The sequence below is a fragment of the Oncorhynchus kisutch genome, linkage group LG22, assembly GCF_002021735.2.
Source record: "Oncorhynchus kisutch isolate 150728-3 linkage group LG22, Okis_V2, whole genome shotgun sequence".
NCBI classification, from domain to species: Eukaryota; Metazoa; Chordata; class Actinopteri; order Salmoniformes; family Salmonidae; genus Oncorhynchus; species Oncorhynchus kisutch.
The window spans coordinates 42890002-42896215 of NC_034195.2; positions in this window are offsets into that span (position 1 = coordinate 42890002).

Sequence of the window (6214 nt, forward strand, 5' to 3'; positions counted from 1 at the left end):
GCGGAAACATGTCCTATAGTGCTTTAGTGATAAAATATGATCTGCTATAAAATAAATATAGATCCTATTGTCATAAACGAATCATGCATAAAAGTTCAATATCTGTACACGTACTAATTACCATCCGTTTCAGCCATTGAACCAGTAATTGAACGGGATATTACATTTTTCTACACGAAGTAAATATTGCAATACAGACATAAGAACGCGGATGAGAGGATCTCAATGGAAACTAACGTTAGCTAAATGCAGGGCATGCACTAAGCACATCTGGGATAAGAAACGTCCAGCACGTTACCATCTTACAAGTCAATTATCTTTTAAAACATTTTGAAAACCAGGAATTACTTTGGATGCAAGTTAATGCTTGTCTCTGCTACGTGAATTTGTTTTTTTAGTATCATGCGAAGAAGTGCACATGCTCATGCTTCATTCAACAGAGAAATGCGCTTTCTCTCTCTTTCCAATTCAAATGCCTTTATTGGCATGGGAAACATACACCGAGTGTACAAAACATTAGGAACACCTGCTCTTTCCATGACAGACTGACCAGGTGAATCCAGGTGAAAGCTATGATCCCTTATTGATGTTACTTGAAAAATCCACTTCCATCAATGTAGATGAAGGGGAAGGGGAAATTAAGCCTTCAGACAATTGAGACATTGATTGTGTATGAGTACTATTCAGAAGGTGAATGGGCAAGACAAAACGATTGAAGTACCTTTGAACAAGGTATGGTTCAACCGGTTCCACCGGTTTGAGTGTGTCAAGAACTGCAATGCTGCTGGGTTTATGGCACTCAACAGTTCCCTGTGTGTATCAAGAATTGTCCAACAACCAAAGGACATCCAGCCTGGGCCAGCATCACTGTGGAATGCTTTCGGCACCTTGTAAAGCATGCCTCGACAAATTGAGTCTGTTCTGAGGGGAAAAGTGGGTTCAACTCAATAGTAGGAATGTGTTCCTAATGTTTTGTACACTCAGTGTATGTTTACATTGCCAAAGCAAGTTAAATCAATAATAAACAAAGTGAAATAAAAAATCAGAAATTAACAGTAAACATTACACTCACAAAAGTTTCAAAATAATAGAGACATTTCAAATGTTATATTATTGTACAAAAGGGAAAATAAATTAACATAAATACATGTTGTATTTACAATGGTGTTTGTTCTTCACTGGTTGCCCTTTTCTTGTGGCAACAGGTCACACATATTGCTGATGTGATGGCACACTGTGCTATTTCATCTAATAGATATGGGAGTTGATCAAAATTGGATTTTATTTCAAATTCCTTGTACGTCTGTGGAATCTGAGGGAAATATGTGTCTCTAATATGGTCATACATAGGCAGTAGTTTAGGAAGTGCAGCTCAGTTTCCACCTCATTTTGTGGGCAGTGTGCACATAGCCGGTCTTCTCTCGAGAGCCAGGTCTACCTACGGCAATAGCAAGGCCATGATCACTGAGTCTGTACATAATCAAAGCATTTCTTAAGTTTGGGTCAATCACAGTGGTCAGGTATCCTGCCACTGTGTACTCTCTGTTTAGGGCCAAAAAGCATTCCAGGCTTTTTTTTTTCTCTCTCTCTCTCTCTCTCTCTCTCTCTCTCTCTCTCTCTCTCTCTCTCTCTCTCTCTCTCTCATTTCAATTCAAAGGGGATTTATTGTCAGGGGAAACATATGTTTGCATTGCCAAAGCAAGTAAAATAAAATATAGCATTCCAATTTGCTCTGTTTTTTGGTTGATTCTTTCCAGTGTGCCAAATAGTTGTTACATCCGTCGTCGGAATGAGACCAAAGTGGAAAGTGTACATCTTACTCTATTTTAGATGAATGAGTTTTTAGAATGTATGGGTAACCTGCCTTTACCATCCGTCCTATTGGCCAATGTGCAATTATTGGAGAATAAACTGGATGAGCTCTGTTCAAAACTATCCGGGTCTACGTCCCGCACCAGAGCCGCCGCCGTAAAGGATGCCCACACAGACCCTCCCCTTTAGAGTCAGATTTTGAGGCCGGAGTCCGCACCTTTGGGGGGGGAGGTACTGTCACGCCCTGGCCATAGAGAGGCTTTTATTCTCTATTTGGTTAGGCCAGGGTGTGACTAGGCTTGGCATTCTAGTTTCTTTATTTCTATGTTTTCTATTTCTTTGTGTTTGGCCGGGTGTGGTTCTCAATCAGAGGCAGCTGTCTATCGTTGTCTCTGATTGAGAACCATACTTAGGTAGCCCTTTTTTCCACCTGTCTTTGTGGGAAGTTGACTTTGTTTAGGGCACATAGCCTATAGCTTCCCGGTTTGTTTTGTAGTGTTTATTGTTTTGTTAGGTATCTTTTTTCTAAATTAAGGAATATGTACGCTCACCACGCTACACCTTGGTCCTCCTCCTTCAACAGCCGTGACAATATGCCCTCTATGCCCTCAGATGAACCATCAAACAGGCAAAACATAAATACAGGACTAACATTGAATCCCTGTGGCAGGGTTTTGCAACGATTATGGATTACAAAGGGAAGGCCAGCAATGGGCTGCCCAGTGACACAAGCCTACCAGACGAGCTAAATTACTTCTATGCACACTTTGAGGCAAGCAACACTGAAGCATGCATTACAGCACCAGCTGTTCAGGACGACTGTGCGATCACACTCACCATAGCCAATGTGAGTAAGACCTTTAAACAGGTCAACATTGACAAGGCAACAGGCCCAGAAGGATTACCAGGACGTGTACACTGAGCATGTGCTGACCAACTGGCAAGTGTCTTCACTGACATTTTCAACCTGTCCCTGGTCGAGTCTGTAATACCTACATATTTCAAGCAGACCAACATAGTCCCTGTGCCCGAGAACACAAAGGTAATGTGTCGAAATGACTACCGACTCGTAGCATTCACATCTGTAGCCATGTGCTGCCCTTTCCCACCTGGATAAAAGGAACACCTATGTGAGAATGCTGTTCATTGACTACAGCTCAGGGTTCAACAACATTGTGCCCTCAAAGCTCATCACTTAGCTAAGGACCCTAGGACTAAACACCTCCCTCTGCAACTGGATCCTGGGCTTCTTGACGGGCCACCGCCAGGTGGCAAGGGTAGGCAACAACACATCTGCCATGCTGATCCTCAGGGGTGCATGCTTAGTCCCCTCCTGTACTCCCTGTTCACCCATGACTGCGTGGCCAAGCACGACTCCAACATGAAGTTTGCCGCCGACACAACGGTGGTAGGCCAGATCATCCACAACGATGAGACAGCCTATAGGGAGGAGGTCAGAGACCTGGCAGTGTGGTACATCACTGGGGACAAGCTTCCTGCCATCCAGGACCTATATTATAGGTGGTGTCAGAGGAAAGGCCCAAAAATTGTCAGAGATTCCAGTCACCTAAGTCATAGACTGTTTTCTCTGCTACCGCACGGCAAGCGCACCCTGGTTATAGCCTCGTTATTGTTATTTTATTGTTTTAGTTTTATAATTTTTTTACTTTAGTTTATTTGGTAAATATTTTATTAACTCTTCCTGAACTGCACTGTTGGTTAAGGGCTTGTAAGTAAGCATTTCACGGTAAGGTCCACACTTGTTGTATTCGGTGCATATGACAAATAAAGTTTGATAAATAAAGTGATTTGATTTGGTGCCAGGACAACAGCCTCTCCCTGAATGTGATCAAGGCAAAGGAGATGACTGTGGACTACAGCAAAAGAAGGGCCAGGTTCACTCCCATCCTAATCAACAGGCTGCAATGGAGCAGGTTGAGCTCTTCAAGTTCCTTGCTGTCCACATCACCAACAAACTATTATGATGCAAACACACCAAGACCGTCATGAAGAGGGCACAACAATGCCTATTCCCCCTCAGGAGACTGAGAATATTTGGAATGGGTCCTCAGATCCTCAAAAAGTTATACAGCTGCACCATCGAGAGCAACCTGACTTGTTGCATCACCGCCTGGTATGGCAACTGCTCGGCCCCGACCGCAATGCGCTACAGACGGTAGTGCGTATTGTCTAGTACATCACTGGGGCCAAGCTTCCTGCCATCCATGACCTCTATACCAGGCAGTGTCAAAGGAAGGCCCTAAATATTGTCAAAGACTCCAGTCACACTAGTCATAGACTGTTCTCTCTGCTAACAAACGGCAAGCGGTACCGGAGCGCCAAGTCTAGGTCCAAAAGGCTTCTTAACAGCTTCTATCCCCAAGCCATTAGACTGCTGAACAACTAATTAAATGGCTACCCGGACTTTTTGCATTGCCACCCCCCTTTTTTTATGCTGCTACTACTCTCTATTTATTATCTATACATAGTCACTTTACCCCTGATTTGATTTGATAAGTGATTTAAGTATTTTTAGCCAGATCCAAATTTGGATGTCGAGTTTTATGTTCCTTTTGATGGTATAGATGGTCCCTCTTTCCTTGTCTCTTAGATATTTCACAGCCTTGAGGTACTTATTTTCTCTCTCTCTCTCCCTCCCCATCACCTCTCTCTCTCTCTCTGGCTTTCTCTCTCTCTCTCTCTCTGGCTTTCTGTCTCTCTCTCTCTTGCTCTCAAGCCTTTTCTTTTATTAGGCCATATTTAATAACATATTTGTCGCTTTCCAGGCTTTCAAAAGCATATGCATGCCTGCCTTTTTTCCCCTATCATGCTCTAAAAATGTTCATTGTCAACACATACAGAGTGTGTAAATCCTCAAATCAAGGATTGGATTGGTATTTAGAGCGAATAACATATGGTGTAGATGACAGCTGAATTGATTGCAATGTAAATTAAATAAATCTCAATGACCAAATAGGTTGTATCAAATAAGACTTGACTTGCAGGAGGATTGGCTTGCATCTCAGCCCACATTTATAATCTATATAAGATGAGGAAAATACACATTGTGAATGTGATTAAATATTAATTATTTGTTATAAAATATCAATTACTTAGTTGACCTATTCTAAAAGGGGGACTAAGGCAAACCATGCCAATTCTATTGCATTGCATCTTACAGAACTGCAGTGAACAATAAAATACTAACCTGTGCACGACTATTAAGGCAACTGTAATTCATTAATTGTGTTGCGAATGGAGTTACAGTAAAGATTTTAAGGTGACAAATATTGCGCACACCTTCAGTTCACGTCGTGTAGCTCATTTGCAAACTGCTTAAATTATCGCTATGATAGATAGCAAGCTCATGCAGCATACGAGTGACAGATTGTTCGTTAAGTTGTATCGAGAAACTCAGACACAAAGTAACTTTTCTTCAGTTGTACTTCACTGCTAATTTGAGACATGTTTATTTCTGACTAGCGATTGAAGTGATTCTGAACTGGAGTTGTGAATACTCATTAGGGTATGAGTAAAGGTATAATAATACCTCACTGTCCTTGGTGTTCTTGTCAGTCTCGTTAATTTATGTAATTACTGACCCATGAGTTATCGAGTCATTCAGTTGGCAACAAAAATAGATATTAGATTAGTATTTTTCTTATGTTTGGTTGATCACACTAAGACACTCACGTTTTAATTGAATTGATGTTTCACTTTCTGTGACTGTACTAGTTACTAATATAATGTTTTAATTGCTCAAATGTTGATTATAATGATGGCAAAATATTTCCTTGCATCGGAAACCAAGAAAGTACACAAAGTACTTTCATCAAAATACCTTTCATTCTTTTCTTTGGGATTTGATAAGATCAGGTTAACTTTTAACTAACCTTTGAACTGAATATCACTGGTAAAGAATAGATGTTTGAATCATGGAACATATTAGCACGCTGATAAATTGGCGAAAATGTCTGATATTCATCACCTGTGGTGTCCATCACTGAAGTATGCATCCATAAAGCATCCATAATTCTCCATAATGTTTCCCTCGTCACGGTACCGGAGTGCCAAGTCTTCGTCCAAGAGGAATCTAAACAGCTTCTACCCCCAAGCCATAAGACTCCTGAACATCTAATCAAATGGCTACCCAGACCATTTGCATCCCCCCCCCCCTCTCTCTTTTACACCGCTGCTACTCTGTTATTATCTATGCACAGTCACTTTAATAACTCTACCTACATGTACATATTACCTCAATTACCTCGACTAACCGGTGCCCCCACACATTGACTCTGTACCGGTGCCCCTGTATATAGTCTCGCTATTGTTATTTTACTGCTGCTCTTTAACTACTTGTTTAGTTCATATATGAAATCCCTTTTGGTTCAAGCTTTTCATA